Below are 7,672 nucleotides of genomic sequence, written 5' to 3' on the forward strand. Positions count from 1 at the left end.
CCTTTGTAGTGCCTGCATGTGAGTCTGTGTCTTTGTTCAGTCTGTGTTATGTGTTTCCTGTTTTACTTTGAAGGTCTCTGTCTTTTCTCAGTGTGTTCAGTTTACGCTTCTTTGGTCTCGTCAGTTCTGATTTGCCCCAGCTGTGTTTCCCTCCTGTTACTCATTTCCTGATTGCTCCCTCTGTGTATTTAAGCCCTGTGTTTCTTAGTGTCTGTGTCGCGATCTACCGTTTATTTTGCTGTGTGTTTTGTCAATCCGCCGGTGTTAGTTTATTTTTGACCTTTTTTCCCAGTTATGTTATGTTTGAGTTCAGCATTAAAGCTGTTTTGGTTTAAGTTCTGTCTCCGGAGTCTGCACCTTGGGTCCTATTCCTGCCTGCACACAGCCACACCTAACAATACCTTAGGATTACCTCTGCTCTTTGCAACCAGATGAGAAAAATAAGCAGCCCTCGCATCTCTAATTGCATTGTTAAAAGAGGCTAAAAGATCCTTTAAGTAAAGGAGATGAACATTTAAATGAGTTTTCCTCCATAAGCGCTCAGTTTTACGACAATCACGTTTTATGGAGCGGATGTTGTCATTTAGCCAGGGTAAGGACTTGGAAACAGAAACGAGTCTCATTTTAACTGGACAGATTTCATCTAAAATCGAAAAACAATGGTTATTAAATAGATCTGTTAAGAAATCAACGCCGTTTTGCGGGGATAGTGTTAAATTAAAAGCATCCGAGAAATTCTGCGCTGTGGAGGAATTTATGATGCTCGAGATAATTGTCCGGTGAACAGGAGACAAAGGCTCATGAAAAGACATGTTAAAAAGAATACTGTGATATCCTAAGACCAAGGAACCACGGAGACCATGTTTAGCTCACAGTTGCTTCTTTATTAAGAGAACCGGGGCATGCGCCCCACAGACTGAAAGCTCCCCAACCACTGTTGCCCCCTGGTGGACAAATCCCTGCCACAACATAACATTCCTCCCCCCTTAAACTGGAACTACTCTGTAGTTTTAATCACTACAGAAAATACCCATAACCAAAAACTTCACCTTTATAAAAAATGCAACAACCCCTTCCCCAGCCTTTATTGAAATTTCACTCCGTAATAGTGAACCTTTAGTCCAACAGTCTTAGATTAACCTATAACAGTTCACCGTAATCACGGCACAAAGTCTCTCAGGTGCTCTGGCTTTCTCTTGGTCCTTTGCGATCGCCGTAACCCAGTGGCAGGTGATTCCAGCGAATCACTACTCTCCATATGTGGCTTCACCACTGTTGTAACTTGCACCTCTATGTGTCTCTCATCCTCGTCTCCTGTCTCAGCGCTGATGTTTGGGGCTGCCTTTGGGGGCTCGCCTGGGTGGCCTTCAGGCATTCCTGCTGCCAGGCACGGCTCCAGGCGGGCAAACAGCTGATCGACGTGATGCCTCACCACTGTCCCATTGCCCAGCATCACCAAATAGGAAACAGGCCCCGTCATCTCCTGTATAAGTCCTGGTATCCATTTGGGTCCTCTGCCATAGTTTCTGGTATATACTGTGTCTCCAATAACAAACATGCGCTCCTTGGCATGTCTATCATGATACAGTCTTTGGCTATCTTGTTTTGCTGTCACTTTTTGTTTCAAGTCAGGGTGTATGAGATCAAGAGTACACCTCAACTTCCGGCCCATCATCAACTCAGCGGGAGACTTCCCTGTTGTGGACTGTGGTGTGATTCTGTAACTAAACAGAGCCCTGTTTAACTTGGTTGCCAGTGTGTCTCCAGTACTCTTTTTCATGAGTTCTTTGAACGTTTGCACTGCTCTTTCTGCTAACCCATTGGAGGCGGGGTGATATGGAGCGGAGGTGACGTGAGTGATTCCGTTCTTTGCCATGAACTCTTTAGTTTGTGCACTTACAAAACACTGGGCATTATCTGAGACCACCATCTCAGGAAGGCCGTGCGTGCTGAAACAGTTTCTCAGGCAGTCTATGGTTGCAGCTGCTGTAGCGGATGGAACTGGATACACATCTAACCATTTGGAGTGGGCGTCCACTATTACTAAGAACATTTTACCCAAAAACGGGCCCGCATAATCGATATGTATCCTTCTCCAGGGCTTTTCTGGCCACTCCCAGGGGTGTAGCGGTGCCTCTTGTGGCCTGTGTCTATGTTCTTGACATGTACTGCAGGACCTCACCTTGTCTTCAATGTCATTCTCCATATGCGGCCACCACATGTAGCTTCTGGCCAGGCCCTTCATGCGGCTCATTCCTGGGTGTGACTGATGTAGCTGTTCCAAAAGGGGGTGTCGACCTCGTTCTGGTATGACCACCCTCGCCCCCCACAGCACACACCCATCCTGCACACTCAGCTCCTGTTGTCTCTGTCTGTAGGGCTGAAAATTAGGATGCTGCGTAGTGGGCCATCCTCTCATAGCATACTCACGCACTCTGGAGAGTATGGGATCTTTGGTTGTCCATCTTTGCAGCTGCTCAGATGTCATCACGCCCTCCTGGTCCTGATCTACCATCAACACTTGGTCCTCAGCTGCCACCTCTTTAGGGAGGTTCTCTGGAAGAGGGAGACGACTCAGACCATCAGCATTACTGTTATTTTTGCCTTCTCTGTATTTAATGACATACTCATAGGCTCATAGGCTCATAGGCATAATAACACTGCCCATCGCATGATCCTCTGTGACGCCATCTGAGGGACGGCCTTCAACTCATGGAACAAACTTATCAATGGCTTATGATCCGTGATAATCATGAACTTCCTGTCGTACAGGTACTTATGAAAATACTGTACACCAAATATCACAGCCAATCCTTCTTTATCCAGCTGTGAGTAGTTCTTTTCTGCTGTATTCAGGGTACGCGATGCAAACCCAATGGGTTTTTCCTGACCATCTGGCATGCGGTGAGCTAGTACTGCTCCCACTCCATAGGGGGACGCATCGCAAGAAAGAATTAAATCCTTTTGCTCATCATAGTGTACCAATACAATGCTTGACTGCAACAGTTCCTTTGATTTGCCGAAAACCTTCTCCTGTGCTGGTCCCCAACACCATGGTTCCCCCTTTCTCAGAAGCTTGTGCAGTGGGGCCAACAGTGTGGACAAGTTTGGCAAGAACTTATTATAGAAGTTCAACAACCCCAAATAAGCTTTGAGCTCTGTTACTGATTTTGGGGGTGGCGCCTCCTGCACTGCTTTCACTTTTGCCGGCACTGGATGTAAACCGGTCTTATCCACCCGATGTCCTAAAAATGTCACTTCCTTCTCCATGAATTGACATTTGCTCCTTTTTAAGCACAGGCCCGCCTCCTCCAAGCGCTGCAGCACTCCAGCCAGTGTTTGAAGATGTTCTTTGTCATTCTTTCCCGTCAGGATGATGTCATCCAGATACACTGCGACATTGGTCAGACCTTGCAACACACTCTCCATGGTGCGCTGAAAAATGGCAGGACTTGAACTCACACCAAATGGCAACCTGGTGTATGTAAACAAACCCTTGTGTGTGTTCACTGTGACATACTTTCTAGATTCCTCATCAAGTACAACCTGTTGATATGCGTGACTCATATCTAACTTGGTGTATTTTTCTCCTCCCGCCAGCCCCGCTATCATGTCCTCCATTCGTGGAATGGGGTATTGTTCTACAGGCGACACCTTGTTAACAGTCAGTTTGTAGTCACCACAGATTCTGGCGCTGGAGTCTGGCTTTAGTATGGGTACAATGGGTGCGGCCCACTCTGAGAATTTCACTGGTTGGATGATCTTCTCCTCCAACAGTCTCTCCAATTCCTGCTCCACTTTCTTTTTCATAGCAAACGGAACTGATCGGGGCTTATAGAAGCACGGTTTGGCATCACTGGCTACATGTATCTTTGCTGCAAACCCCTTCAGCGTTCCCAACTCATCCTTAAACACTGTTTCATGTCTGGCCAGTATCCGCTGTAAGGCCTCATCTCCGCCTTCTATCTTATGTACAGGTTGCCAGTCTAATTGGAGGGCCTTAATCCATCCCCGACCCATCAAACTAGTTCCAGCCCCTTCAACCACCACCACATCCAGTGTTTTCTTACTGTCTCTGAATTCCACCTGCACTTGGGCTGCTCCCCATACAGGTACCTTGTGGCCTCCATATGTTCTCAGTTTGATTCCACACTTGCTTACTTTGGGCGCCTTACTGCCTTCAAAAAGTTTTCTAAATGACTCCTTCGACATGATAGTGTAACCACAGCCTGTGTCTACTTCAAATGTTACATTCTGTCCGTTTACTTTCGGCTTCTGTCTGATGGGTTCTTCCCTTGGGATGCTAATCTCCTCATGCACATTATACATAGTCACACTTGCCTTTATGTGGTGCATTTCAGCTCCTTCTTCCTCACTCTCCACATTCTCCTCTTCCAAGAAATGGGCTTGTTTACCTTGTCTGCCACGCCCTCCTTTTTGTTCCATTTTCATTCGGCAGACCCTTTTTATTTGTCCCACCTTTCCACAGTTGTGGCATTTTTCTGAAACAAACCTGCAGTCCTTGGCCACATGATTTAGCCCTCCACATCTGTAGCACTTCCTGACAACCTGTTGTGACGTCGAGCCGCCGTCCTCCATCTTGTTCACGGCTCCTAATCCTTTAGTGAATCGCGACTGTTCTGTCATGTTCTTCAACTCCACAATGTCTCTGTTAGCAGCCTCCATTGCTTGAGCAAACTTCAGCGCCTTTTCAAATGTTAGCGAATCCTCTGCTAACAATCTGCGCTGTATTCTGTCGTCGCTTATTCCACATACTAAACGATCCCGCAGCATCACCGGCAGGGAGTCTCCAAAGTTACAGTCCTGTGCGAGCTTCCTCAGCTCCGCTACATAATCGCCCACACTTTCCTCCGGCCTTCTATTCCGTGTGTTAAACTTCCACCGCTGCACAATTTCACTCGGCTTAGGGTGAAAATGACTGTTCAACAATCCTACCAACTCAGCATAAGAACGATCCCCTGGCTTCACCGGACTGAGTAGGTTCCTAATCAGGGCATAGGTCTGTGCGCCCATGCAACTCAACAGTACCGCTCGCTTCTTCTCCTCCTCCTTAATATCATTCGCCACAAAGAAGTAATCCAAAATCTCACAATATTCCTCCCAGGATTGCAGCTCGCTGTCGAACGGTGCCACCGAGCCCAAAGTGGTAGCCATTATTCCACACCGAGGGTTACGCTCCACTTCCCACAGATGCTAGCGCTGTACCACTTGCCAACCTCAGTTCATAAGTCACTTAGCACGGTGTAACTTCACAGCAAAACCTGGCTTTTACCCTCGTCGCCATATGTGATATCCTAAGACCAAGGAACCACGGAGACCATGTTTAGCTCACAGTTGCTTCTTTATTAAGAGAACCGGGGCATGCGCCCCACAGACTGAAAGCTCCCCAACCACTGTTGCCCCCTGGTGGACAAATCCCTGCCACAACATAACAAATACAGTGATGATCAGAGATGTCCTCAGAACAAATAGAATCAATATTCAAACCCAAAGTAAAAACAAGGTCCAGTGTGTGTCCTTTGTTATGTGTGGGGCCGGACACATGCTGGGTAAAATGAAAAGAATCCATAATGTTGATAAAACCTCTGGCAAAGAGGTCGGAGTCATCATCAACATGTATGTTAAAATCCCCAACTAAAAGCAGTCTGGACAACCTCATAGTAGAGGACAGGAAGTCGCTAAACTCCGATAAAAACAAGCTATTTGGGCCGGGTGGACGATACACCACAGCACAATAAAAAGGATCCTTACTTCAGATTTTAATAAGCTGTAATTCAAAGGAAAGAAAGTGTCCAACTTTCACTGAACGGCAGTTGAAACGGCCCTGAAATGCCACCGCGAGACCTCCTCCACGACCAGATCCCCGAGGCTGGCTGATGACGGAATAGCCGTTCAGGCACATTTCAATGAGAGACGAATAGTCCAAGTCCCGCTGCCAGGTCTCGGTCAGAAATAAGAAGTCCAGTTTTTTAGAAGATATAAAATCGTTAAGCACGAACGATTTATTAGTCAATGATCGGGCATTAAAAAGCGCCATGTTCAGCGGGGTGGAAGCATCATTTTTGGCAGAGGCTCGAGTTAAAGGACGTAAATACTCGGGGTTTGAGCCATCCAACAGGCCAGGAATTCCTTCTTTAGAGTGGAGTCTACGCCAACCTTGTCTTCGGCAGACGAGGAGGAGCCTCCTATCCTCTTGTCCTTCCAATGGTCCCATTACATCCCTGCCCAGCTTGCGTTCTGCACCCGAGTCCCTCATGCGATGCCACCACAGCTCCCTTTGCGTTGGTGCCCTGTAAAATAACAAATAGGGGCCAGAACAATGGTCCCAGAAGCGGCCCTGGCTTATAGCCATGGCGACCCTCTGCCAACCCGGCTGAACCCAGTAAACGACAGTGGAGACCCTACTCACAAATGCAGGCAGAGGTATACCCCTCCTCTGCTGCCAATCACACGCGTTGTCTCCTACTGTCGCCGTTCCTTGCTGTCAGGACTGGGTCGTCACGTCACGTCGGCCGATCTGTCTCCAGGTTAGGCGTCGCACCCCCACAATCAGGCTGCGGGTCCCTCTTTTCACATGGCCTCCGCACATTCCTCCTCATATCTGGGGCCTTTCCCCTCCCAGTGCTCAGCTAGCCTGCTTTTGAAAGGTCTTTGCACAGCTGATAGGCCACCTCTGGACACACCCATGCCTCAGCAGGTGATCCCTATCAGCTAATTTGTCCCATGTGCAGCCAGTCCACAGTGGATTAAATACATGCAATATAAATATCAACATACAAACATGCAATAGAAACAATAAAATTAGGGCTGGGCTTTTATAATCGATTCATCGATTAAAATCGATTCTGGCTTGGATAACGTAAAATCGATTCATTAAAATCCTGAATCGATTTTTTTAATATAAATTTATTTTGCCCAAAATGCCAGAATCTCAGGTGACATCTCACAAAATTTCAAGAACCACCAAACAGTTAAGACAGTAAATGAGAGCAGGAACACGGATTCTGCACATAGACTTAAAACACACAGCGCGACCCGCGGATCAGAATCAGTTAGATGTCGCCTTTCTCACGGTCGGGGTTGAAAGCCGACAGCTCGCTGATTCTGATCTGTCGGCGGGTCCGCGCTTTGTGTTCACGCCCTTTATGCGCTGATTCTAAAGCTGTTAGTTTGATCTCTCTCCAAACAATATTGACTGAACCAGCAGCAAAAGAAGATCCAAACGCTTCACATAAACATCGTCATGAATTCACTCTGACTTTTACTGTTTTGCTTCCACCATGATGCACAGCTCTCTCTCTCTCTCTCTCTCTCTCTCTCTCTCTCTCTGTACTTCAAGAACAGTTTCCCTTTCTTCATTATTCGCTTGCTTGTTACGCACAAGTCTACTGTTGTTTACAGCGCTGTCAGCCGCTGTTTTTTTCCCTTTTACATTCTTCCGAAAAGAAAACCTCATTTCTGCCGTTCAATACTGAACAAATTTAAACTTTTTAAAATTATTCAAAATGCAAAACGCTTAGCCATGTCTCTAATAAAACCGCTGTAACGTCAGAGGTGATGTTCATATGTTGATTTATGGTTTTCTTTCGTTTTTGATGTACTGCAAAATATTTTTATAAAATCCCAGGCCAGGAAAATCACCTTCATGTTT

The 7,672-nt window shown here is 46.7% G+C and overlaps 1 pseudogene; it reads right to left on the reverse strand.

The window, feature by feature from the left end:
* Positions 1-1,120: 1,120 nt before the first annotated feature.
* LOC120743466 lies at positions 1,121-6,785 on the reverse strand (annotated as a pseudogene).
* Positions 6,786-7,672: the final 887 nt, after the last annotated feature.

Source organism: Simochromis diagramma, unplaced genomic scaffold (genome assembly GCF_900408965.1).
Source record: "Simochromis diagramma unplaced genomic scaffold, fSimDia1.1 OVJJ01000715.1, whole genome shotgun sequence".
Taxonomy (NCBI): domain Eukaryota; kingdom Metazoa; phylum Chordata; class Actinopteri; order Cichliformes; family Cichlidae; genus Simochromis; species Simochromis diagramma.